The sequence below is a fragment of the Excalfactoria chinensis genome, chromosome 1 (genome assembly GCF_039878825.1).
Source record: "Excalfactoria chinensis isolate bCotChi1 chromosome 1, bCotChi1.hap2, whole genome shotgun sequence".
In the NCBI taxonomy this organism is placed as follows: Eukaryota; Metazoa; Chordata; class Aves; order Galliformes; family Phasianidae; genus Excalfactoria; species Excalfactoria chinensis.
Window position 1 is genome coordinate 65,045,499 of NC_092825.1, and position 27,574 is coordinate 65,073,072.

Here is a 27,574-nt window from a genome sequence, read left to right on the forward strand (position 1 = left end):
GAGGGACGACTCAGATACCCTGATTTCACAAAGGTAGAGAAAATCAGCCTTCCCTTGCAAACCAGCCTGGGGCAACAAGGGGTAAGCTATTCTAGGAGATGAGAGATAAGCAAGCCAGAAAACCTTATCAGAGATTTGCCTTAACTTGCAGAGGTATTTTCTGTAACGCAAAGGCATTTTCTTGGACTGATAGTTGTTTGAAAGCTCTGTGCGCTCAGTTTGTTTTCAGGTGGATCTCACATGCCGTCCTAACACAGCCCTTCTGAGTTAGATGCCGTAAGAAGAATCTTCGCTTTCTGAATTAAAGGATTAATAAAAATGAAAAAGGGATTAGCAGAAATGAACAGTTGACTCAGAAAGCAAAGACTGCTGAACGCTGGGCTCCAGCCGGGATTGAAAGCTGTTCCAGGAGTTTGTTATGATGCAAATCCAGCTCCAGTCAGCCCTGAGATGGGAAACGGATGGAGAGCAGGACAGGGAGCCTCGTGTTTGAAGCATGGGGACAACCGAACCTCAAGCGCAGCTGGCCGTGCTCAGCCCTCTTCCCCAAACTAATGCCGTCCCAAACGGCCATCTGAGGGTTTCGCACCATCCGTCAGCGCAACCCCACAGCCCAACGCTCGACTGAGGACCGGACGCCTAAAGCCTCCCAAGGCGCGAAGGCGGCGGGAGGGACACCAGTGCCACCGCCCCCTCTTCCCCGTCCGCCTCCGCCGGCTGACTGACTGCCGTCGGGCCCAATCGGCTCCGACCCGGCCCGGCGCTGCCGCCCGCCCCGTCGGGGAAGCCCGGCCCCGGGGCGGGGAGTGAGGCGAGCGCCCGGCGCGGGGCGGCCCCGCTGGGTCCCGGCCGCCGTGTGCCAGGCGGGGTGCGGGCGGGGCGGGCCGGAGGCCGCCCGGAGCCGGCAGAGGCGGAGGCACGGGAGCCCCGCGAGGGCCCGCCGGGGTTTGGACGCGGGTAAGGGGGCACCGGGCGGGCGGAGGGAGGCGGTCCAGCCCCGCGGGGGGGGGCCTCGCCGCGCACCCTCGCCCCGGGGAGGCGCAGGGCCCGCCTGGGGCGGAGGAGCGCGGGTTCCTCCAGCCCGGCTGCTCCGGGCCGAGCCCAGCGTGCCCCGCTGCATCCGGCGGGAAGGGGACGGTGGGGCAGGCTGTGCGCTGAGCTGCTGGGAGTTACTCTGTGCCGGCGGGGAGCCGTGCGGGGCTGCGTCCCTCTGGGCGGGATTCGGCGGGGCGCTGCGGCTACAAGTGGTGGGGAACTTCGGCCGGGAGTTGTGTCCCGAGCGGGCAAGTGCGTTTCGATGTAGGGCCTGGGGTTCCGGTGTCTTGTAATGATTTCTTCTAGCACTGTTTCTTTTAGGTCTGCGACTGGTCCGGGCCGAAATAGCCGTGCTGGCTCACACCCTGGCTGGGTGCAGCCGTGGTAGTGAAAAGGTGCTTTGTAGATGTTTCCAGGGGGAAGAAGGGCTGTGCTGTTAGTGCTCCGCTTCGGTGCGGCACCATGTGTGCGCTCCTGGGCAGGGGCGGCACGGCTGGAGCGGTGCTTGGGACGCAGGTTCGGCCCGCCCTGCTGGTGCTGGTTGTCTCAGCCCAAGCACGGATAGAACCGACAGCAGAACGTGTAAGCGTGGTGTGGATCGAAATGGCAGCACGACCGAGTGCCTGCATTCCAAAAATGAAGCAGCAAAAATGGGTCACCCGGAGCGAGACTGTTCTTTGTGCTTCCGTGATCGAGTGTGTCTGACAGCAAGAGGTTCCGGTGTGCGAAACACAGATTTATTGCTCCTATTAAAGATAGTGGCCGTCGCTTCAGATTTACGTTTGTGAAAGGCAAAAGTGGGCTATAATTATCATAAAAACCTGAGCGTGGATCTCATGGATGCAGCATGCACAGGTGGCGGAGACATCCCACAAACCAGGTGAGCTGAGGTCTGTTTGAGGTCTCAGCTCCAAATGCAGCGGGCGTTTTGGTCTCTTGGATTCTCTGTGTCAGTAGGAAACGAGGAGCTGCAGTGCTGCACAGTTTGGGTGGAAGCCATCCCGGCAGAGCTGATAGGATTTAGCACAGGTTCTTAAGAAGCTGTATGGTGTAGATCAGCTCCTAGCAGCAAGGGGGATCGTTCGGCGTGTGCGTGAGGGTGACAGTCGCTGCGTGCCACATGGCTCTCGTGCTTTAAGATCACTGCTGCTGTGCCTGGAGTACAAAGTTGCTGCTGTTCTCCTCCATGAAGGAGCTGCACGTGTTTGCCTGGCTGCAGAGTTGGGCCTCTAGGAGCCGTCTCTCTCTACAGCAGCACTGCTCATGTTTTGAGGCACATGCCTGTGGAGCCTCCACAGTGCCTGTGGAGCTAGGCACTGATAGGTGCTCCACTGCCGTGATAGCCTTCCAAAGGAAGATAATGGCAGGGGCGCCAGACAAAACACATGGGGCCAGATTCAAGTGCTTTCTTGGTGAGTTTTGGGTTTAGCAGTTTGTCTGAAGAGCATTTGAGCTGCTCTGTCCAGTGTGTGCACATATCTGCAGCAGGATAAATTGGTGAGTTATGTTTCTGCTTCCACTCACGGTGGAGCACCTTGAGGTTGGAGGACAAACTGCTTTCTGCTTACCAGGCAGGTCAGGATGGTGTGAAGACATCTATGTGAAGACATGCAGACCCAGCGTTCTGCTGGTTGTTTTGTGTCTTGTTGTGCACAAGTGGGGCTTCTGTGATGTTTTCATCCTTCACCACATCAAGGAATCAAGGTGGTTCCAGTGAGCAGAAAGCTCTTCCCCTGTAGTAAGAGGACAGAAAGCTTAGTCGCTTTCTTAAGAGTGATGTGACGGCATCAAAATGTACCTTTGGCTTACTGAGGGTGAGCAAGATAGCGCTGCTGCTAATTTGCCTGAGTTCTGCAAACCCAACTGATATCTTCTGTGCTGCCTCATGTTAGGTCTCTGTATAGGTGAGGGAGCATGGGGAAGTATCTGGGCCATGGCTCTGGTATGACAGTCCAAAACATTCCCTTGACTCCTGTGGTTGGGGGCAGAACAGTGCAGGAAAGTAAATGCCCAGTTTGGAGGGAGGGTCTGCTAGTCTGGAGTAGTTCTTTGTGGAGAAAGAAATAGCCCAAATATTTGCCAGGATTTAGGGAGAGAATGGAGTATCCTGGAAATTGCTGTGGTGTTAGAATTGAGGAAAGCCCCTGTCCCACTACTGTGGGCATTTTGGCAAGGTGCCGCTCCTGTGCCTCAGCTCAGAAATGGCAGTTAGGTTGGCATACCCAAGGTGGCTTCTTCTTGCCTGTACCTTTGTTATTTTCTGCCCTCAAAGCAAAACTCTGGTGTAGTTGCCTCTTTAAGGCTGTGCAGATGGGTCCTGGCCCATTTTTGTATGGCCTCACTACATCCATAGCCTTGAAAAATGCAGAATGGGCTGTTTGGAAGGTTCAGGCAGGTTTTGTTGTGTTCACTCCTCTTGTGTAGTGTCTGTGTACAGCTGTATGTTAAGAATAAATAGACACTTAGTACCTTAATAATAAAACCAATTAATGCCTTTCTGTACTCAGGCTGAGCAGTGCTCCTTTCCCCCCCCTTTCTCCCCCCCGAGTTGTAACAGTGAGATCCCATTAGTCATCTCATTAGCAACTGTGCTCTTGGGTGCAGTCCAAGAGAGGTAAACTACATCGCCTACATTGTGTTTACTGCTGGTGTCCGTACCCAGGCGGTCACTTAACATTTATTGAGCATGTACTATAAATTCACACCCTGTCCTGCCCTGTGATCACTTTGTTTTCATGCCTAGAACTGAGCTGGTGTTCTGCAGTGTCTCCTTACCATGCCTTTTTCTCCTTCTTCACCAATCCTTGCATTTGCGCTGACTGTTCTGGCTTCAGTAGGATAAGGGCATCAATCTGCCCTTGTGTCATGGTAGGAAAATGAGGAGTGTTGTTGGAAGGTTCACTGTTGTTGTTTAATCATTGCCTCAGGAATCAGTGGCTGTGACTGTTCAGGTAGCTCTTTGGAGGTGGCTGGTTTATAAACAGCACTCTTTGCAGCCTATTGTAGGGAAAGCTGCACGTTCCTTCTGAGAGATCAAATCTCCCACCCAGTTCTTGAGAAGGCAGCAGCCTGTCTGGAATTCAAGCCTGATCTTTATGGGTAACAGTGTTTCTTTTGCTGCAGTGTTGTTTTCCAAAGCTGTTACATCTTTAACTTCATTCGTTTGCTGTTCAAGTCCTAGCAGCCATCTCAGTGGGTTTTTCCTCGCTCTGAAGACTCCAGCAAGGGTGTTCAGTGGTGAACACTCTGCAAGGTGCAGGGAAGCATGCATCTAGTTTCTCTTTTTCACACATTAGTGTATGTTTTGGTCCAGCTTGGGCTGAGGATAGTGGATGTCTGTCATGTTTCTAACATTGCAGCCTAGATTGTACTTCACTTCTGTGTAAAGGTTGGAAGTTTCTCATAATAATTCAGTCATCACACCGGGTTTGCTGTTGCTTGCCCACAGTTTGTGTTGCCCTTTCTGTGGGCATGTATGATTTCTTGATACCTTTAACTTCCAGAGTGTTTTGTTCCTTTCTGACTTCTGTTATACGTGAGGGAAATGCAGTGTGTTAAAGCTTTATGCTTTTTCCAACTGCTGTGCTTCTGTTTCTGTACAAAGGCTGAGATAAACCAATTAGGTAGAAGAGATGATTTCTTTCCTCAGTGTTAAAAATGCCTAGGTACAGGTCTCAGCATTGGCCATAGCTATAACCTTTCTTCTCCCTGTGCCCTCCTTGGACATCTTCACTTGCTGCAGGAGAGGCAGAAGTGGAGGAGCTCTGGCTGTGCAGTGCAGCATTGCAACCCTTGGAATGAATGGTATATCCCATTGAATGCTATTTGTGAGCAAAGGGCTCCAAGATCAAGTATGCTGACCCAAAAGTTGGTTTAGACTCGCTCCTTTATGTAAGGACTTTTTCCTTCAGTGTTAGTGGAGAGCTCAAGCCAGAGAGTCGAGCCAACTATTGCAGCATCTGAACTGTAAACTGGAGAATCTTTGCCTTGTCAAAGGCAGCCATCTAAGTACGTCTCAGGATGATTTAAAATGTGCTGATTTATGGCAGTGGTTATCAGATTTTCAAAGCTTTCTCATCGCTCCGAATGTGGCAGATTTGAGAGAGCAACTTTATTTTCTTGCTTTGTAACAGTTACAGCAAAGTAAGAGGAGATAATGATAATGATACGGACCTACGTGCCTTTTCTCAAGGTGATGAGTTCTGAAACAAAACTGAAGTTCAGTTGGTAAAAGAAAAATAGCTTTAATGTGGAGTAAAAGAGCAAACTGCCAAATATTCCCCCCCTTCCACACACAGCCTCATTCCTTTCACTGTGAAATTGCTTCCCTGCATGAATGACAGAATCAGGAGCACACATGCACTTACTGAATTAGCAGAGGGATCTGACTTTGAGTCTGAGGAAGGGCGATGCCTTCTATCCCATGATAGCTGTGCACGTGGCTGTCGATGTGCTCCATGTGGTGGGCATGCTCTGTGAACCCAGTTCTTTCTTGGTTACTTGCTTGGATGTTTGTGACAGGGCTGAGGGACAATCTAGCACAGTGAGAGTAGTAAGGTATTTCATGGCAAGTTCTGAAATGTGGGAAGAAGGTTCTTAAAGATAACTCTGTATTTTTTTTTTTTTTTCTCAAGAAGAATCATTCAGTAAGTGAATCAGAACCCATTCTGACCCATCATAGGATGGCTTGGGTCAGAAGGGACCTCAAATACCCTCTAATTCCAACCCCTCTGCCATGTGTGGTGCTGCCGACTGCTAGATCAAGCACTTGATCAGGCAGCTCAGAGCCCCGTCCAACCTGGCCTTAAACACCACTAGGATGAAGTATCCATAATCTCTCTGGGCAGCCTGTTTAGTTCCTCATCACCCTCTCAATGAAAAATTTCCCCTGACATCTAATCTAAATCACCCCTCATTAGTTTAAAACTGTTCCTCTTATCTTGTCCCTGTCTACCCACACTGCTAGCTCATGTGAAGGGCTACAATTGAGGAGTTCTTCTCCCAGTCTGTGTGCATATCTGGGATTGCCCACACCCAGGTGCAACTTGGATTCAGAGAAGCTAGAATAATCCAGGAATTCTAGGTAGGCATTTGTCCTGAAGTCTTGACTTAGTGTTTTCTCTCCCAAGTGGATGTACACATTAACAAAGGTGGATGTGTTGGGCAGTCAAACCCCCTAGGAAAGGCACAGGGGAGCTGGATACCTCCTGATGGGTTTAGGTGGTAGCCTTGTAGTGCCCCCTGTCCTGCTTCCAAAACAGCGTTAGTTAAAGGAGGCTATTTCTTCACTTTTAACTGTGGGAAGTTGGTTTTGGTTCAGAGCAGAGACCTGGAAAGGCTTGTCCATTCAGCTTTTTTTTTTCCCCCTCTCTCTCTCTTAACCAAAGCTCATTCAGCTTATGACAGCACTTTTAATTTGCTGTGTTTTTAAAGGAAACATCAGGGCAAGGTTCAGAAATGCATATTTATGTTTCTTGGCTTAAGCATGGATCTAAGAACCTGTTTTTCTTATTTCAGCAAAGGAGATTTTCTTGTCTTAGGCAGGGCATTTTTTTCTGTTTGTGGTTTTTTTTCCTTTCCAAAAAGAGCATGCAGTGGCTTACACTCATCTGACCTTCTTTTGGGTGTGAAACTTGTTATTAACAGGTCCTAACCAGAAGTGTCCTCTTGGACTTCTCCTAACTTATACTGGTTTTCCTCCCACTGTGCAGTCTGGACTGGTGCAACTGTGACCATGCTGATGCAGAAACATGGCTTCGGGAGCATCCTCAGGCCTGGAATTTGGACACCACGGGCATGTGCAAGGAGCAGTGGCAAATCCCTCATGGGTGAGGATGCTTCTGCAGCAGCTTGTGCTGGCTGTCCCTCCATTTGCAGCATTGCCTGAGAGCATCCTTTTGGCGGACGGCTGTGAGGCTTAAAATGCAATGTGGAGATAAGAGCATTGTGATTTGTTTTCAGGGCGGTGCTGGTAAACTTCCTGCGACTTGGTGGGAGAGATAATCCGTCAGGTTCAGGCTCCATTGTTGTAACTGGGTCTGAGGTGAATTTAAGAAAAATATTTTGGCTGAAGAGGCTTTTCCTCTCTGTTTTATCCAAAGGGAAAAATCTGTTTCAAGCCTGATATGTTGCTCTCATTATTGAGAGATTCTGAATGGGACCTGAATCTGTAATTACTTGCCTGTCCTTATCTGTGTGACACAGTGTTTCCCAGCTCGGTTGCTTGGGGTTTGGTATTGCGCCTCACAACATGTTGTCTTAAATCCACATATGCAGAAGTGTTTGATGTCAGAATGGCAAACAGTGTTTCCCTTGGTGTTCTTTTGGGCGTCAGTGTCCTTCTGACCTCTAAAGGACAGGGTTTGCTCCACTTACGGCAACCTCTTAGAGCTGCTGTTGGAAAGAAGAGTGAAGTGCAGAAGATGTTACCAGGATGAAGTCTCGCAGCATCTCTAGAGAGTTTTGTGTTGGAACAGGACCACAACAGGCCTTGGAGATTGCCTCCTTTTCCATGGGATGGTGGCAGACAGAGCTGCAGGTGTTGTTCCTTCTGGACCTGGCTGGCAGGCCTCTTCTGCCCACATGTTGTGTAGCGGTGGATGTTTGCTGCTGTTTCCATCTGAAATCCTTCTGAGCCTCCTTCAGCTTCCTGCTCTCAGCTCTTGTGTGAAGCTCCTTCCTTCCTTCCTTCCTTCCTTCCTTCCTTCCTTCCTTCCTTCCTTCCTTCCTTCCTTCCTTCCTTCCTTCCTTCCTTCCTTCCTTCCTTCCTTCCTTCCTTCCTTCCTTCCTTCCTTCCTTCCTTCCTTCCTTCCTTCCTTCCTTCCTTCCTTCCTTCCTTCCTTCCTTCCTTCCTTCCTTCCTTCCTTCCTTCCTTCCTTCCTTCCTTCCTTCCTTCCTTCCTTCCTTCCTTCCTTCCTTCCTTCCTTCCTTCCTTCCTTCCTTCCTTCCTTCCTTCCCTCCTTCCCTCCTTCCCTCCTTCCCTCCTTCCCTCCTTCCCTCCTTCCCTCCTTCCCTCCTTCCCTCCTTCCCTCCTTCCCTCCCTCCCTCCCTCCCTCCCTCCCTCCCTCCCTCCCTCCCTCCCTCCCTCCCTCCCTCCCTCCCTCCCTCCCTCCCTCCCTCCCTCCCTCCCTCCCTCCCTCCCTCCCTCCTTCCTTCCTTCCTTCCTTCCTTCCTTCCTTCCTTCCTTCCTTCCTTCCTTCCTTCCTTCCTTCCCTCCCTCCTTCCTTCCTTCCGTGTTCAAGAAGTGTCTGGATAGGGAGCTAGTAGTTCTGGTTTAGGGGTTTTCTGTAGGTATGGTAAAGGGAGGACGGTTGGACTAGATGATCTTATAGGTCCTTTCCAACCTTGTGATTCTATGATTCTTTCCCTGCTCTTCCAAGGAGTTTTTACAAACAAATCAATAGCTGTCTAGTTATGACAGAAAGAAGAAGGTGTCAGCAATGTCTCCATGGCTACCTAAAAAAGTACTTGCAAAATGCAAATGGAAGAGAGTGCCCTCCAATTATCTCTTACGTTCCTTGCGTGCAGACTGAAAATTGTTTGCATTAGTTAAGTCATTGTTGCACGCTTGTCCAGAATTTGATGGCTGCAATAAACTTCTGTTCTTTTAACCTTGTGAGGCTGAAAAAAAAAACGAGCTGTTTTAAATAGAAAACTAGCTGACCTGAACTCCTGGTAGCTGAGCCGATTGTAAGTGCTTCAGCTTAATCCAGTTTTTCTCCTCCTTTCGTGTTCCGTGTAGCATCTGAAAAGAGACAGCTTGTGGCAAATTAGCTAGGGTAAGGCTACAAAAAGATTGAATTATTCCTGTTTGAACAGCTCCCAGCATGCGAGCGCTTGCTGGCTGATTTGTACATAATCTGTATCTTGGGTGAGCTTGCCAGAGCTGCCGCGACTGAGGGGAAAGTAAATAATTTCCAAGTGGAAACCTTGCCTTTGATGTAATGATCATTTATTCATTCATCAGTGAAAATACCACTGAGGTACGGTGAGCGGGAGTCGTGGTGAGCATGTGTTTGTGTTCTGACAACAAATGCCCGGGCCCGTTTTGTTTGGTGAAGAAAAAACAAGTGACATAACCGTCCTGCGCTGTCCTGAGAAGTCACTTTGCTCCCAGTGAAATACAGCACTGGTAGGAAAATGCAGTTGTCAAAGCATATGTGAGGTCGCACTGTGTGTGCCGTTGTTCTGCGTGCTGCTCCGCTCACTTCAGGGCACGGCACAAAAATAACAGGCTGCAGAGTCTGCCGTGGGTAGGCAGGGCTAATTGTACTGTCAGGCATCCGTAAGTGCAGAAGAAGTTGGAACAAGATAATGTTTCTGTAGGGACTTGCCTCGATACGTTGATTTATTGCAGCACCTCTTTGGGAGGGGAGGGACTGGACAGGGAGGGAAGCTGCAGAGTGTGGCAATAACTGAGATCTGATACCTGGTTGTTTAGGACAGTGCTTCCAGATGAAGCGCTGCTGCTAAACTGGATTTTGACCGTGATATTGCAGTTAATTCCTCTTAGTATAAAATGTGCTATGCCGTCTTTTTATGGCTGTGGGGATTCAGGCCTGGCCTCATTGTCACATGCAGTGAAGAGAGGAGTCCTGCCATGCCTTACCCTGAAAAGTGAGGGTCCTATGCCCTAATAACACCTGATACTGTCAGGGGACCAAGACCGAAGCAGTTGCTCATTAAAATTAAATACAGCAACGGAGGCCCTTCCACTTTTGTACTGGACATGCTCAGCTTGTTGGCTGCCTTTCTCTCTCCCTTGCACGCTAACAGAACTGTGCCTGTGTCCCCAGCTTTGTTTGCTACTCCTGAAATTAAGGATAGGATCCCACTCTGGTCAGCTCAGAGTCCTTCTTTTAACCCTTCCTGTCTCGCTAGCATGGCAGGGCCCTGAGGCAAGGGCTTCATCTCCCATCTCTGCAGCTTCCTGCCTGCCTCTTGTCCGTGTTTACACAGAAGCATGAGGGTAGCCAGAGGTTCTGCGGAGCCTGATAGAAGCCATACGTGAGATTAATCCCAATGAAACTATGTTACGCCTTCCATGGTAAACAGGAGGTTCAACATGTTGCATAGCTTTAAGACTATGAAGTATGTCAAGCCAATCCTCCTTCAACAGTTGGCTGTGCCTGTTTGACTTCACGAAGCTCTGAGACGAGCCAGCACTTCAAGTTCACTGTGTGGGCGTTTGCAAGAAGCGAAGCTCCTTGGATGGGGTTTACAGGAGAGGAATGTGGGTGCCAGGAGGTGGAGTGGTGCCTGAGTTATGAAGTAAGGTAGCAAAACAGAACACAGACCTGCTCAGCACAAGGTTGTGGCTGTGGGCTCGTGTTCTCCTTTCTGCAGCATGGGGAGAGGCCAGGTTGCATGCTGCAGGCCATCCTGGAGTTGGTTAGCCTGCCTGGTGGGAGCTTGCTTATCATCTGGATGGGTGTGCTTTATCCTTGTGCTTGACAGCGGCTGAGCTGGCAGCAGCTCTGGTGCAAATCTCATGAGCATGGAAGTGTGCTGCATGGGGAGCCATCTGGGGCTGCTTGTGGCTCTGAGCCTGTTGGCCAGCAGTTGGGTAAAGGTATGGAGGAGCGTCCAGCAGGGAGGACAGTCTCAGTGGCCAGCAGGATTTCCCCTGGATGGGATCCAGGTCACCCTGCATTGCCACAGGATGGTTTCAAACTACACATCAGCAGGGGAACGTGGCACAGTCTGGTGGAGGGAAACCCATCTGTGAGACTGTGCGGGCCGAGGGCAGCTGTGATCCCTCACCCATAGTTGAGAAAAGGAGCAATTCTTTGTTGCGCAGTGGGAATCACATGTGTTGGCTTTTCAAGCACACTGCTTAGGAATAAAGGACAGAGGAAATGCTGCTGAAGGCAAGGAAGGAACGTGCCAACTCTGTCCCATGCACCGGTGGGGTCCCTCCTCCCTTTCAATGCTTGCTCAGCATACGAGCACGTTAACTACTTGTGGTGCATTTCCAGAGAGGAGGCTGCCTCTCAGGGCTTCCTTCCTATTGTAACTCATGTCTGAGGTGGATGCAGATGCTGTGCTGCAGGCGATGATTCATGTCCAGCTGTGTGCATAGAGGGAGAGGCGTTACTTTGGCTTCTGCAATGACAACTTCCTATAAATAGTCTGAAGCCATGGACTTGACAGCAAAAGGAGTTGTCCCCAGAGTCTTGCTTGATGCATCTTTCTAATGGCGTGCTGCGCAGAGCCCTTGCCATATCCAAGTGCTGAATGAAAGCAGTGTGTTTTTGAGGAGGCAGAGCTAGGGCTGTCATGCCTGGCATTGCCCTCACAAGGTCAGTATGGCAAAGGGGGCCGGGACCTCTGGTGGCCAAGGGCTGGCTTCATTTTCAGACAACAGAGTAAAGCTGATCACTGTTAGCTTGAGCTCACGAGGCTGCGCTGACTGCAGCTCAGCTAGGTTGTGTGAGCTTGTACCCAGGGACAAGCAGGCTTTAAGACTGAGAATCGACTGTGACTTCAAGCAGAGGGGGAGTGGTTCTCAGCTGGGCTCTCTTGGTTGTGTTCTGTTCATTGACTTCGTGGCTGGGAATAGTAAGCAGCGGTGTTGGATTTCTGGACAGGCTTTTGAACAAGAGCTTGCCTCCAAACACTCTGTAAAGCACCTACTGTAGTTCAGATTGCTGGTGTGTTGTTTTGCAAATTCAATTGTTGGAGGGCTCTTAGGAAATTAAAAGATGCTGTGTAGTAATTCGATTTCCTGCATAAGACACAAGCTTAGATAGTGGAAAGAAGTGCTGCAGATGGTTAATCTGGGTTGAAGTACAATTGCCTAACCCGTGTATGTGCAATACTCAAAGGCTTCCAATAACATAATGAGCAGGGAGAACGCATAGAAATACACACCAAAACCCATCCCTATAAAATGGGTCTATTTTAAAGAAAAAACCTTGTTAGTGGGGAACTGAATTATGGAAAATGGTCAAAAGAAGAGTGGAGAAAGCAATGGTTTCATTTTTGGGGAGGTGATATTACTTTTCATCATCTTTTAAATGAGTTTGAAGCCATATTTCTTGTGAACCATCAAGATTCAGTGGAGATTTTGTGAGCATAAAGGCCATTGTTTGGGCTTTCTGGCTGGGTTCAGAGTTGAGGGATCCTGATTCAGGACATAATGCCTGCTTGCCTTAGACAAGTGTAACGGCATAAATTCATAATAAAAGGAAGCTTAGTTGCTTTCTGAATTTGTCCGCAGGATATCAGGTTGTTGTTCCTTCCCATCTGTGCCCATGTTGGGGAAAACACCAGGGCAAACTTGCAGGATGTAAGGATACCCAAGTGCTGCCTGCCCCTTTGGTGTCCTTGGAATGCTCTTAGTCGAGCTGTTGCCTTCATCTCCCTCTAAAGCAAATTAAAAGAGCCATATTCCAATTAGAGATGCAGATGGGAGGTCAAGCTAGGGGCACCGCTTCAGTTAAATTTTTCAATGTAGACAAGCTCTCTGCTAATTAGTCTGTTTATCTAAGTCCTGCAGCAGTTTTGTGTATTTGTTGTGCCGTTTTCCTCCTCAAAGTCTGTCTCGTTTCAGAAGTGGCTGCCTATCAATAATACATCAAGTGATGCTCCTCAGGCTGTGTGTGTTATAAAATGTATTGTGGGTATAGCTGCTTGTACTGCTTCCAAACTCTTTTTATAGCAAGGGCATGACAATATAGGGTGGTTAATCATGAATTTAATTCACTACAGAGTAATGCCACTGTTACATATACCCGGTATGAGTGAAGCTGGGAGCAGGGGTGGTCTATGTACATTATCTAGTTAGCGCTCACTTAGCCCTGTGCTGTAGAAGAGCTTTCCTGTCCCTTGTCCCTGCCCCAGGCTTTGCTCTGCATTCGTCCTGTGGGAAGCAGTTACTCGTTCCCATTATGAATGAATGTTTGGGTGGGCACCTTTCCAGGCCCCTTCTGTTCACCCCCCACAAGTGAGACCCTGCTCTGCATGCCCCTCTGCTGATCTGAGCCCCTTTGGGTTCAGCACTCTGCTCGCACTGTGAAGGTGGTAGAAGCTGTTCCAATGGGATGACCTCATTTTGCCAAGCTTAATGTTACAGGTCATAGGAAGTACCACTACATTGCTTGGTTCTTCCTTGTTGTTTAAAAGGAACTCTTGGGAATAAAGGTTCTTTTTGCTTTATTTCTTTGTTTTCTGTCTGCTAATAGTCTTGGCTTCTTGTTCTCTATCTTCTCCTGTCTTAAAAAGACCAGGAAAACAATGGTTTCTTTTTTTTTTCTGAGCTGAGTTTGCTTCAGTGTCCGTAGAACTAATAAATCTCCTTTTGCTTTTTCCTGGATTAAAAATACCCTTGGTTGGAGGGAAACAATAAATTTAAAATAAAGAAAATTATAGCTTGACCTTTCTTCGTTAGGAAAAGACTGATTAATGAAATGGCTACTGGGAGTATCAGCAAGATATACTGTGTGGGCATGAGGCCTTTTGTTTGTCACTTTCCTGGCTCTGCTATCCAGAAAGTCCCACGCTGAGCCAAGATCAGTTCCCTGTGTCTGCGGCCATGATGCTACATGGAACTCAAAGCTTGTATTTACGTGGCCACTCACCCAACCGATGATCCCTGTTGTGTGTTGGCTGAGCGAAGCAGGACAGCTGGCAAAGGGATGTGACAGAGCTCCTGGCTCCTGCACCCGACCCTGAGAAGTTCTACCCCATGGACGCTGGCTGTCTGCATCTGGAGCGCAGCCTGCTCTTGCCCTGTTTCCTCCCCTCCAGACAGGTGGGAGCAGGAGCAAAGAGGAATGGATCCCAGCTTGGACCTTCATGAGGCTCGGGGTGGTGGTCATGCAGCCCTTCTCCTCCTCTGGCCATTCCACTGGCCTGCTGGCACTTTTCTGCCCCTTCAAACCATTTGAGGCATAATTATAGCTGCTCAGGAAGGCAAACAGCTCTGGCTGTTGAGACAAGTGGGTACCTTGCATGTCCGGGTCATCTTCCCTTGGAGTTCATAACCAGACTGTGTTTTCACTACTCCTGTAAAAAAAAACCTGTCTGACATGAAATAACCTAAAGAAACATTGCAAATTGGCTTAGCCCTACCCAAGCACCCTCTTGTGTGCTTTGATGATATGCAAGTATTACAATCAAAGTTCTGGGGCTAATTCAGTGGTTGGCCCAAGCAAATGGGTATTTGCTCCACTGAGTCAGTACTACAACCCTGTCAAAATTCCCCTTGAGTCAAAACTTGCTCCTTTACCTTTAGACAGAGAAAATGCTTGCTGTTAGCGGACCGGGTTGATCTGTTCTCTCTCCCTTTCTTGACTTTGCTGCACCTCATTTAGACCTCAAATGAGGTGTTACCTTGTTTTCAGCTCTTTGTGTTGTATGATTGCCACAGAGGAAATCTCAGATGCAGTCCTGAACCTGCAGCAAATCTGGTGGAGAACGTTGTGGTAAAGTGCCCTGCTTAAGCAGGGAGCTGGGGAGACTCAGTGGCCCACTGACCCTATAATAAGACTCTGAGGTTGGGTTTTGCAAAGCTCAGCCTTCAAAAGCGTTTTTTGTGCCTTTGTGTATTTCTCTTTCTGTACCAACATAGCTTATTTTTAACTGTCTCGCAGTCCTTGCATGGAAGTTCTAACATTACCTGTGCATTTATTAGCACCGACTTCACAGTGTGGGATTTGCACAGGCTTAACAACCCTGCAGTGTGCTATTTTAATTAAAAGTAGTAGGGCCCTTGGATGGGAAGTCAAATCCTGAATTGTTAATACGGTCCAGTGAAGTTTCTCTGTGCCTAGCTAATAATAACACAAAACTCACTGCACCATGGAAAGGCTGTTTGGAAACTTGGAAGCATAGAAGTGTGTAATGGGATTCTTTGCAAACGCTGTCTGAACTATCCTACTCTTAAACAACAGTTTTCTTCTCCCTTTTATCTTAAATAGCACTGCTTTTTGCGGGCGGGGGTTTGGAACTACAGCCTGTTCCTTTGCTTGGGCTGAATTGGTTTTAAGCAGGTAGAGCAAAGAGGTTTGAGATGTTGAAAGCCAGCAACAGGGTTTCCCTTCTTAGCAGACACAACATCTGAGGGCTCAGCAAGGACAAGGGCTCAGCCATGAGCTAAACAGTCCACTGTGAGCACTTTACAGGGAAGGCTGGATGCCAATCTCTATTTTAGCCTGCCTGCTAGGGAGTGGTAGCCACTGTAGGACAGTGATTATTTCTGTAGTGACCTTTCTGGCACCCAGAACATCTAGAGTCTAATAAAAAGCTGAAAAAAGCTACTTTGACTGGCCATTAAAGTGTGGGCTGCGTGCACAGGACCACAGTCTTAGTGTGGAGAAGGAGTTCTTTATGTAGGCTGTTTTTCCTTGCTTTATTTAAAGAAGAAATCACAGAATTATAAAATATCCCAAGTTGGAAGGAACCCACAGAGATCACTGAAACCAACTCCACGCTTCACAAAGGACCACCATAAATCAGACCATGAGACTGAGAGCTTTGTCCACACACTTCCTGAACTGTGGCAGCTTGGTGCCATGACCGCAGGGTGCCTATTCCACTGCCCAGCCATTCTCTTAGTGAAGATCCTTTTCCTGATAACCAACCAAACTTCCCCTGTCACAGCTCCATGCCATTAAGTCTGTGGATTTCTTTTGGCAGAAGTGCCAGACAAATTTAGGGATGTCAAGTCTCCTCAGTTACTCATCTTTTCCACACAGACTGCCTTGAAACATGGTGTTTCTACGATACCTTCTTTTCTAGCAACCCAATCTTCATAAAGAACATCTGAAAGAAATTTAGAGAAAGGAGGGCTATGGAATAAATAAAAGCAAGATAAAGCAAATAACTTGATGGCTTTGTCTCGTTTTATTACCAGGAGAAGAGTGATTACTATTTTGCAAATTAGACTACACAAGGAAGTGCTCTCATGAGTGAAAATCCACCATGCAGGCGGGAAGGAGAGGTGTTTTGTAGGGGCTGCATTACCATTAAGTACGTGATAATTGCAGTAGTTTAATGAGCCTGGTAGGAGCTGAGGTTAGCTGTTTGGCTAATTCCAGCTTGCAGTAGGTGATCTCAGTCTGTGGATCCCCATCTTACATGAAGAAATGGGGAGAAAATGCATTTAAAATATGCCGTTGCATGTTGGCGACTAACCAGCTATGAAGCATTTGTCTACTCAGGGTGAAAATGCTGTGTGTGAAGTGGGAGAGTTAATAGGGCTGAGCTCATGGATGAAGGTAGTTGCTTTCTGGGGTTAAATGTGTCCCCCCAGCTTAGCTTCAGGCTCAGCTGAGGTGTGTTTGTCAGCTGTGGTTCATCGGAGTTTAGGGCTCATCATGTTTGTTGGATGCCTTTGTGTCCATGTTCAAGCTCTGTCTTGTTCCCAGCCCCGGTGTTTCTTAGCTTGATGCCATAAACTTCTTGTTCTCTTTTTCTGACACGCTGCAGTGCTCGACACGGAGGCTGAGCTTTAGGTGCCAGGATACAGCTATTAATAAAAGGAGCCAGACTATCACGGCTGAGGAAAGATCATCTCATCACAGGGCAGATCCGATGACAGGATCAGTGCCTTTTTCACACTGCTCTAAGGATGCGTGTTGCTCTTTTTTCACTTGGGGCATTTGCTGCAAAGCTGCTAAGGCTGCTGTAGCCGTCCAGCCCTCCTGGCTGTGGTCATATGCAGCTCCAGTGTATATGCAGGGATAAAATGCATGCTGACACGTGGGCTGCTGTCCCAGGCAAGGTTTGCATATTAACACTGTGGAGAGGGTGTAATCATTCTGGGCTTGATGTGATAACGGAGAAGGGAAGAACAGTTTTTTATCTTGTTGCTTATCCTTAAGTCTTTTGCTCTGCCAGCAACTTTTCTGTCTCTTGAAAATGTGTGCTTGTTCAAAAAGGAACATACAGGCATCTGTTTCTTGAGCGTGATCACAAGGGTTTTAAAAACCTTCTCCTGAAAGTATGTTCTTATCCTTACTGATCTAATTACAGGCTACTTCCAGACATGATAACTAAATGGTGGAACTCATCTTTTTCCCTCCCCGGTAAGTACAGGCACCACTTCCTTGGTATTTTTGTCCCTCGTCAGTACAGTCAGTGCTTCCTGGGTATTTTCTCTGGGTAAAAATACAGTTGTTCTGTTGTTTCAAAACACTGACCTCTCTAAGGAAGGAGAGAGACCCATAGCTGATGAAGTTTTTCCTCTGAGGATAACACATTGTAATTGCCAGCAGCAGCGTTCTTGCTTGCTCCTTAGATAAAGTGCTCTAACAGATTGATTATGAAGAGGATTCTTGGATAAAATCAACCTTGACTAGAGAGGCTTGGTAGTATTAGTGGGGAGGAGGTATTGGCATTCTGCTTTCACAATGAAGAAACGTTTGTAGGAATGAATGCAAATAAAACCTCTGTCTGTTTATACTACGCTCTGCCAGGCTCAGAGTAGGTCTGGGCAACCTGGTTTACCAGTGCCTGGGTGCTGAGTCCTGACTGGGGATGGATAATCTTCCTGGCCCTGTGGAGTGCTTCCCATACCTGCTCCAGTGCACCTCTGAGAGTGGCTGCTGCTGGCCCTCAGCTTCCCCTGCTTCTAAATCAGGAAGAACTTCATCATACTTTTGACCCCCAAGTATCTGCCAAGGCTTGTGATGCTGAGATGGCAAACAGCTGCTACCAACTATTCATTAGGCAACACAGTTGGCAAAATCTTGTTCTTGACAATTTTTTTCCCCTCTTTGTGGATGTTTGTAGCACAGTGACTAATGATCCTTCTCTTTCAGCATCTTTCTTGCCACTATCTATCCTGCCTTGTATCTCCAGCATCCCTCCTTGTTGGCTCAGTCTGTGGTTACTCTGCTGTGTTAGATGATGTCCACACAGCTGTCAGCAGGCACGCTGGATGTGGGACCTGCCCTGTCCTTGTGCCAGCAGGCCAGCCTATGGGACTAGTGAAGTCAGGCAATGCTGAGCTTCTGCAGCAGATTTTAGCATTATGTGAGGCTGCTTTGCATGCTTGTCCTCTACCTACCTGATGTCTCCCGAACATGTGGGAATGTGACATCTAGATCTCTTTTCCTTCTGCCAAACATGGTCAAAAGTGACAGCTGACTCAAATATTTAATAGGTTGAGTGCTTGCAAACAGCACTAACACATACATTCAATTTCCTTAAGAATCCACGCCAAAAATGTGTGGTGAGGGTTTTATTCTGCAATCATGTGCTTTAATACTGTGTGGAACAATGCGATTAGTAGAAATAACTGAGGATTTTTTGCAGCGCGTATGGAAGCACGTAATCTGAATCCTGTTTGTGTATATATTAAAAGCTTAAAAGGGCTGAAACAACTGACATGTCTGTATAGAGAAATACCAAAGTAAATGTCTGAAACTTGTTTGCGTAGCTGGCAAAGCACCTAGTTACATTGATCTTAATTTTTAGGATTGTTTTTTTTTCTTCATATCACTTGACTGCCACTTCTTGATAACAAAAACAACAACAAAAATAAAAGGGATACATTTTGTTCATTTTCTTGGTAAGTGCTTTGTTTTTTTTGCTATTTGCATAGCTTCTGCCTCACATCTTGGCTTTGGAGATGTAGAGCTTGAGGATACGTCCATCATGAAGAGGGTTTTAAAAGTTTGTGTTGCTGGAGCTATTTAAGTTCCATCTAGGAATGGCGAAGTATCACTAGACTTCAGAGTGCAGGTGAAGGTAATTGAGGGGCAGACATCTAGGCCTGTAAAACAAGGCCTGTTTTACTTGGAGTGAACCAAGGCTGAAGCTGTCCTGTAAGCTTCCAACCTGGAGGCATGCGGAGGCTTTTCCTGGCTCTTGTCTTTATAGAAGAATAAACCCAAACCGGTGCCTGTGTGAGACGGAATCCCTTTGATAATCTGTGTTAGTTTAGTGATAGTGGTGTTACATCCCATCACCATTATCTTACTTTAAAAAAAGAGCCATCATCTCTAGGAAAGCTACTGCGGCCTTTTGGCCTCCAGCACCAGGGCCATCTGAGACACAGCAGGTGGCCGGTGTCACCTCAGGGGCAGGGATCTGGAGCTGGCAGTGTGTGCCAGCTTGCTGTGTGGTTTACGAGGTCAGTGAGTTTGGTCACCTTTCTGCTAGCAAACTTGACACAAGTATGAAAGAGACGGAATCCCAGCCAGCAGTTTTTTGGTATTGAATTCATCCTGTGGAAAATGGAATTATTTCATTTCTGATTGCACAGACTTCTTATCACACTGCTTCCGTAAGACAGGCATTGTGCACATGGGGTCTTCCATTAAGTTCATCAAATAATCTCCCACGTCTTTCAGCTATTTCCATATCCCACACTGATGGACCTCTGTTTTCACAGGCCGCAGCCTTGCTTTGATTTGCAGAATTCAAGCCAAGAGCTGACAGAAACTGCATGGTGTGGGGCTCTGTTCACAGATTGACTCAGTCAGTGATTAATACAAAATTTGTCATAGACTTAACATTCTTCCTTGCCTAGATCACGTCTAGTTCCACTTCAAATCACTAATTTATCAGAGTTTAAAGGTGTTGTTTAAACCTTCTGCAATTGTAATTTCATTATTTGTACTGTTTCTTGCAAGCGCTTTCTTAAATTATCTATCTGATATTCTCCTCTGACTCAGAAGATAATAAATCTTATTTATCATGATTCCAGAAAGTGTTAATTTGCTGTGCCAACTGGCTGTGTTATGTGTCCTTTAGTGCCGGTATGTTGAGTCAGTGGCATTTGTGTTTGTTGTTTAAATTGACCATTTGGCGATAGGAAATGTTGTTGCATGACCCATCATCTGCTCAGGGTGCTGGGGTTAACCACGCGGTCAGTTTGCTCAGGTCCCTTAGTATTCATTTCGGGTTTCTGTGTGGACCACCAACTCTCAGGTCTGCATGGAAGCTTTGTTTTTCAGCCCAAAGCAGTCTCTTGCAGACTGGACAAGTACAGCTTCAGGTTTCAGCTGTGGGTGAAGTAATAGCCAAAACTAGACTGATTTGTTAATGTGGATGCTGTGTGTTTATGCGCACATCCAAAGATGTGCCTTCTAGAAACCAAAAAATAAAGAGCTGAAATAACAGCTTTTGTATGTTTTGTTTAAGTGTGGCTCATCTGTCTCACCGTTAATAAGAGATCAGATATGTGATCTGCAGCAGCTGAGAAATGTATGCAGGGACAGGATGATTTAAATGTGAGAGAGATTGGGTGTTGATAGATGATACTTGGTGTGAATAGATGATGTATACAGATGAGGGTGGAATTATTCAAGCTGTAGCAATAATTATTTCAGATTCAAACTAGCCTTTGCTTAAGGCCCTCTACAGAAAACTATACCACAAATGTACCAAAGTAAAAGACAAAATCATAGAATATTTGAAGTTGGAAGAGACCCGTAAAGATCATTGAGTCCAACTCTCGGCTCCACAGAGGACAACCCAAAAGAAGGCCATACATCTGAGAGCGTTGTCCAGACGACCTTGAACTCTGTCAAGCTTGGTGCTGTGACCACTTCCCTGGGGAGCCCATCCAGTGCCAAACCACCCTCTTGGTAGAGAACCCCTTCCCAATATCCAACCCAAACCTCCCCTGTCAGAGCTTTGTGTCATCCTCTGGGTTCTGTCACTGGTCACCAGTAGCTCCTGCCCCTCTGCTCCTGCTCATGAGGAAGCTGTAGGCTGTGATGAGATCTCTCCCCCAGTGTCCCCTTTTCCAGGCTGAACAGACTAAGTGTATCAATGACTAACCCCTGGAAAATCAGTGGGTTCCCAAATCAGTCTGTTTCTTCATTGCTTTGCTACATGACTTTGGATGCCCCTCCCATCTCACCAAGGCAAGATGACTGGGTGCAAGTATCTTTCACTGCCGACTTCCTTAGAAATGTATATATTTGTTAATATTTCTTCATGAAGTTTTGAGTCAAGTTATGCATGGTAGCTATTGATTCATTCTTTAAAGAGAAAAAAAAGGAAAAATGGTCTATTGGCACGGAGCAACGACAGAGTTCACAAGAACCAGACATGCTTCTCAAGAGAGAATCTTCTCGGTGTAAGCTTTTATGTTCAGTATAAGCTAGGTATTACTGTAGGGAAGGCGGAAAGTTCAGCAAAAGTAACCTGTAATATGTTCAGGTCTTTTGGAAGCCAAAGAATCGGGCTGCTGAAGTATTCATGCAGGTCTGGACAAGAAGGAGCTGTGTCTGCACAGGAGCCGCTGGCTGCTTTGCGAGCCCAGGTGGAGCTAAAGCTTGGCCAAGCTGCCGCACGTGCCTCTGGGCTCTCATGAAGATGTCCTGGCTGTGGCTGGATGGTCAGGCTCTCCTTGCAGGCTGAAGGAAGCAGAGCACTCAGTTGAGGTTTCTTGCCTGGAGGTGTGTGTGTGTAAGACAGAATGGGCCAAGGAGGCTGCTTCTTGGCTCCTCTTGTGGTAGCTTGCTGCAGAGAGGGCTGGCCCTCTGGAGAGATCCAAGTGATACTGCCGTACTGCCTTGAGAAATCAGAAACTTTCTCAACCTCACTCTGAAGGGCCAAGAGGTCAGGATGTGTGCAGAGCTGCTCACAGCTGGGGAAGCCTCAGCTGCTGTCAGAGGTTTCCTGAAGAAGCAGCTGTGCTGCTTCAGGTTGGGAGTGCAGTGTATTACAGGCAGTGCCCTCTCCCGTTAAAAGGCTGAAAGTCTGAATATCCCCAGTGGATTTAAAGAAACATTTCCTGCAAGTGAAATTTTGCCCATCGCCATCCCCTGCTTCAGGTTGGTTGTGGCCTGACAAATGCTGCCTTCAGCAGCCAAATCCATCCCACTTGTGTGCTTTGTTTCTGTCTGATTTCTTGTTTCTGAGAGAGCCCTGGCCATAGCCCAGTTAACTTAGCTTGCTACATCATACTGACCACGTATAACCTTAAGTGGTCCAAACAGCCAGCAGGCACAGAGCCTTGTTGTCTTGAGCAAGGCTGGACCGTGCATTCAATTCAGGCTTATGTGTGTAGGAAGTTCAGCTCATGAAGCGCTTTGGGGTGTGAGGGGGTGGTGGGAAGTAATGAAATGCAAGCTGCCTTGAGTTCTGCTGCCTGCAGAACACACACGTCACATGGTTTTCTTTAAAATGTAGGAAGAATGCCATAGTGGCTTTTTAATTTATACACAAACACCCAGACATGAAGCGAGTGTGTGGGAAGGAAGAGTAATTTGAATTGTGCTGTCACTGCTTGGGTCCCATGTCACAGAGGCGTTTTGAGTAGAAAAGAGATGCTCTTTCAGATCTGGTAGCTCAAAGCCCTTCTTTTCTTGGTCAGAAATGTTTAGGGAAAACTGATTGTTATTTATATTTAGTAAAGAGCATAAGGAAGTCAGATTATTTCCTTGGAGTGCGCTTGATTGGAATCCTCCAAGAACATTCCTGAACCAGTGCTCCAGTAGTTCCAAAGAAGGGAATCAGGGCCGTGGGCTAAGAGAAAAGCAGTAGCACTAAATACATTGCAACTTGTGAATATTTCATGTATTTAAGAATGGGGCTGCATCTCTTTCAAATCCAAAGAGCAAATAATTGCATGCAATTTTGCTTCCATAATTCAAAAAAGAACTCATAGAATCATAGAATCACAAGGTTGGAAAAAACCTATAAGATCATCTAGTCCAACTGTCCTCCCTTTACCATACCTACAGCAAACCACTAAACCATATCTTGTAGCTCCTCACCCAGACACCTCTTGAACACTGCCAAGGATGGTGACTCCACCACCTCCCTGGGCAGCCATTCCAGTGCCTGACCACTCAAATGTGTAGGTATTGGAGAAAACCTTTGATTGGAAAGGTAAAATGTTACTGCAGAACATGGAAGATTGCAGGGTTACGATCTGTGTTTTCTTCCTGGTTAAGAGATTACAGTCTGTCTGATAAGGACAAAAAATATGTACAATCTTGCACCTCTGTTATGTTTTGCCTTTGCTTACGTTCATTTTGCAATACTGTCACTTCTTGGTGATGCTGGAAGGTTCCTCCAGGGCAGCTATATTTTGCACTGGTCTCTGCATGACCGTCTGATGAACCTTTGTTTCACCTGCTGTGCCTCGTCCTGCAGTTATTAAATGATGTTCCTAAAAATCAGCTCTTGATTATGCATGGGGTTTTCTGGGCTGTTGTTTTTCATGCTGAAGTTGAACTTAGATTGAACTCTGCCTGGAAGAGCCAAGATTTGAATCTAGTCTGAAAAATTAAGGAAGCTGCAAAAGGTGCTGTGTCGATCGCTTTTCCTAGTAGACTTAGAAGCAAAATGAATCCTTCTGGAACAGTTACCCATGTAGTTTATAAGGTGATTAATTCACTTTTGAGAAATGCTCGCCTGGTTTTCCCTTTCTCATTAGGTTGCTGGCGCCCATGCTGCTTGCTAGAGGTGTGGGCTGGGTCTGTGCAACTCTGACTCTGCTCAGGAGGAAATGACTAAAAGTTTCTGACAAACCACAAGAACAAAGAGCATCTTTGATTTACCAAAATAGTCGTGGTCATGAGGTTCGGGATGAGCTGCTGAAGCCTTGGAGCCAGCACTCCAGGCTGGGAAGAGCAGATCAGCCCAAATTGAAGGGAGGGAGACCCGGCAGAACTGCGAGGGAGCTTTGGGCTGAGAGGTGTCTGGGTCTCCCTTGTGCTTCAGAGCCCTTCTGTGATGGAGGAAATTGGGTCTTTCCCTTCTATTCTGCTGCTGCTTTTGGGTCCTTGCAGTCTGAGAATCCCAAAGTTCCCGCATATCTGTGAGCCTCACGTGGCGTAGCTGGAGCTGAACGTTGGGAGTGAAGAAGAGAAGCTCCATTTAATGACAGATGTTTAGTTTCAGTGCATGGTATTGCTTTAAGCAGACCTGCAATAACACCGTTAACATAACTTTTTTCTCTAGCTTTGTAAGCTTGTACTCGACATTCTGCAGTCCCCTTTAGAGAAACCTCAAATATTTTTCTTTCCCCGCCTACCATGTTTTGTCTCTTTTTCCATCTGACAGATGTTTTTTTTTTCTTCCTGTGTTGCACAGGGCGTAATTATTCTGTTGCAATAGCCTGAAACCTTAGTCCTGTGACAGAGTCTGCTAGCAAAACTTATATGCCTCTGTCCTTCATGGTCTGTGTATGTTGTTGTTTTTTCCTGGTGTTTTTCCCAGTCTATTTAAAAAAACAAACAACTGTTCTGGGAAGCTGCGAGCCATTTCAAGTCATAGAGTGACCAAGGTTGGAAAAGGCCTCTGAGATCATCCAGCCATGACCAGCCGTTTGCCTATCACCAATATTTCCCTAAATAAACTAAACCACGTCCCTCAATGCAATGTTTGAATGTTCCTTGAACACCTCCAGGGTCAGTGCCTCCACCAGCTCCCTGGGCAGCCCATCCTGACCACTCTTTCAGAGAAGTAGTATTTCTTGACATACAGCCTGAATTTTCCCTGACACAACTTGAGGCCATTCCCTCTAATCCTATTGCTAGTTACATGGGAGAAGAGGTCGACTCCCACCTCTCCTCAACCTCTTTTCTGTGCCCCAAGGCAATCTATTTTACATTTTTAGTATTTAGACCCAAGATTGCATCTTTTTTTTTCTTGTGCCCTATAACCATGTGTCATAAGTGGGCTGAATTCTCTCTGTTTTAGCTCACACCTTCTGGATATTTGTCATCAGTGTTTATTGTCCCAGGTCAAGTAGATAGACTTTCTCTTTAGCCCTTAATATTTTTGAGTCGAGTGTTTGCATTCTGATCATGCTGCTTGCTTGTCTGAGCTTCTCTCAGCTTTCCAGTATCCACTCTTGCTCTTGGCACATCTGTTGTTCCATGAGCAGTGTCTCAGCCTGCCAAGGCAGCCTCCCAGTGGTACACCGAGGTCATAACTGGAAGGTTACGGACCTTCCTGCAGAGTGATGCACGTTACCTTTCAGCAGCATTCCTCATTGTTTCAGTCCTTCTGTATTTCACTGAGCACTCATATGGAGTTAGATTTTTATATCTTAGTGGGGGCTTGTGTGAGAACAATTTTGTCAGGCTTCCTATGCCAAATAGCTTTTATTTTGACCGAAATCTTCAGATGGGGGTATCCTCTGTGATGATGGGTAAGAGCTGTAGGGTTGTTTCAGTGCCCTGTGCTGCTCTGACTTTCCCTGGCTTCTCTTCACACTCAGAACTCTGGTCGTTCAGCTGTGTGGGGTGCTGGGCTGGCAGTTCTGCAGGTCACAGTAGTGAGAAGGAGTTGTTTCAAGGTGTCATTCACCTTCCTTGCTTTGTGTTGTACAGTTGTGATCTGCTGGGATGTGGGGACAGGCACAAACCTGACCATTTAAAGCAGAAATACTGAGAGAGGATGTTGCTGGGAACTGTTAGGAATAAGCAAGCTCATTTCCTATTTGTACATCAACTGTCATCCTTTAATCTCTTGGCACGTTTTTGGTTGGTTTTTAGATGCTGTTATGTACGTCATCCACTGTGCTTCCTGTATCCCATGTCACTTCATCATAAACTTTTAGAAGATTTCACTAAGACTCTGTAGCGATTAATTAAATTCTTTATTTCTCTCTTTCCAGTGTCAGAAGCTTATATGGATCAGCGGGATTGGCTCAAGCGTAACGGTGGAGATCAGCATTGAGTTTGCTCCCCTGGGTGAGTAACCTAAGCCAACAGCTTACTCCTCACCATTGATGTCAATGTATCTCCTGCTTTTTGCTTGATACCTTACACAACATCTCGTTTAGGCTTTTGAGTTCAAATGTTGGTAAAATGACACTGCATTGCGGCTTCCTGCAGTTGTAGATGAACGTCGTGCTGTGTCTGCTTGTGTAAAAATCCATTTATTTGATGTCTTCATCAAATGACCCATCACTTAAGCATTCTGAACTGCTGTTTAGGTTTGGGGAGGCTCTCTGCATTTCAAAGACAGTGGCTTAGGAGTTAACATATGGTCTGTGGCAGTATAAGAGAGTATATTTTGGTTATCCAAGAAGTAAAAATGAAATGACCACTGGAGCCATTCTTGTGGCACACTGTGGACTCAAAAAGTGGTTCCAGTGCTTCAGGATGGGCTTTGCTGCGCTTCCACGCCTCTGTGCTGTGGCAGTGCTGTTTATCTGTAGTTAATCTAACTTGGCAGGTCTGTGGTAACGTGTAGAGAAACTGCTCAGGGCTTTCAGATCACTGGGGCAAGTTTAAGTTTATGTGAAAACCACTCTTGACAGAACAGGCTATCTGTTGCATTAGCTGTTGGAAATGGCCCAGTTTAGTAGACTTCAAGGCGTGGCATTTTGCATTTGGTCTAGACGGATTTGATCCAAGTAACGTAGTGCATATCAGAGCTGCCAGTCTTGTTTTGGGGATGGTTATCTCCTATCTACTTAGTTTTGGATATTACGGTACGATCTGACATGTGAAGGACTTGAGGCTTCTAAATTCCGGCAGGCTCTTCGCTTGGAGATCTGGGTTGAGTTGCTGCACCTGCACTTCAGCTTTGCATGCAGTAACAGGAATGCACCAACCCCTTATTATCGCTACACCAGCTTCTTCTCCACAGCCCTGTTGTGCTTCTTCACAACTGCTATCTTGGCACTGTAACAGCTTCATCAGGCTGCTCTCCACCCCCTCTGGGACCTCTTTTATGTGCGCTTTTTGTTGCTTTTTGTCACTGCGGAGCCCTCCCATTCACCTGCACACCGTGCTGTGCCGCACACTCATGGGGTTGAGACTGTCAATGGTGGCTGCTGTTTACTGCTGCGTTTAGGATGCCCCAAGGATGTGCTTGCCATGTCCCCAGTGATTTACTCTATCTTTGGAAAGCAGAAAATGCACATCTGCTGCCTGGGACTGCTGGTGTGATCACCAAGCTCCAATGCTAGCTTTGGTCATTGCTGCTCCACAGCATAACAAGGCCTGCCTGGAGATGGGGCTGTGTTTTATTCAAGACCTTATTTCCCTTCTCTTTCTCTCCTTCCCCCTGCTACAGTCCTTGGAGTGCCTCTTCTTGGGCCTCTAACCCTTCCCACTCTAAGTCACTGTGTGTAAACTCTCTGTGGGATCCACGGGCTCCCCAGGGGCCTGGAAAGAAGCGAGTGATGCTCTTTGTCAGGAATCCTGAAGCCTGGCACCAAAAGCTTTTATTCCCCAGGCTCTTAATCAGTGGTCTGCTGGCTCCAAGAGCAGTTATCACCTATTATCCTCCTATGTGGGTCCCATTTTTTCAATTTTATTGCAGATAGGAGTTGTGGGGATTACATTCCAGCTGGCCAGGCAACTCCAGCTGGATTTGAATGGGTCATGGCTATAAAAACGTCGTTGAAAGTCTGACTTTGGCTGGTCTCCACCTTCTGCTGGATGTGTGTTTGGTGATTGTCATTCTGCTGGCACAACTATGCAAATGTCTTGTTTTCATTGGAAATCTCTGGATCCTTGCTTTCCAGATGTTGTGCTGGTTTTCCTTCCCTAGGAATAGTCAGAATCATTGGGAGCTAAATCTTCCTTTTCTTGCATATTGCTCCACGTGGAAGCGTGTGCTCAGATCCCTCCTAGTCAGCACCTGTGGGCACTTGATCCTCTCT

The 27,574-nt window shown here is 47.1% G+C and overlaps 1 protein-coding gene across 16 annotated transcripts in view; it reads left to right on the top strand.

Moving 5' to 3' along the window:
• The first annotated feature begins 818 nt into the window (after positions 1–818).
• PPFIBP1 (PPFIA binding protein 1) overlaps positions 819–27,574 on the top strand; it is a 135,604-nt gene continuing 108,848 nt past the window's right edge. For 13 of the 16 annotated variants that reach the window (XM_072328872.1, XM_072329276.1, XM_072328340.1 and 10 more), the window contains exons 1-2: positions 819–957; positions 25,574–25,649. The gene's annotated coding sequence lies outside the window, so the exon portion shown is untranslated. Of the gene's footprint in view, positions 958–1,269; positions 1,288–1,897; positions 1,916–6,746; positions 6,864–25,573; positions 25,650–27,574 lie in introns of those variants that run through there. The other 3 variants (XM_072328090.1, XM_072328245.1, XM_072328157.1) reach the window with 3 other exon arrangements.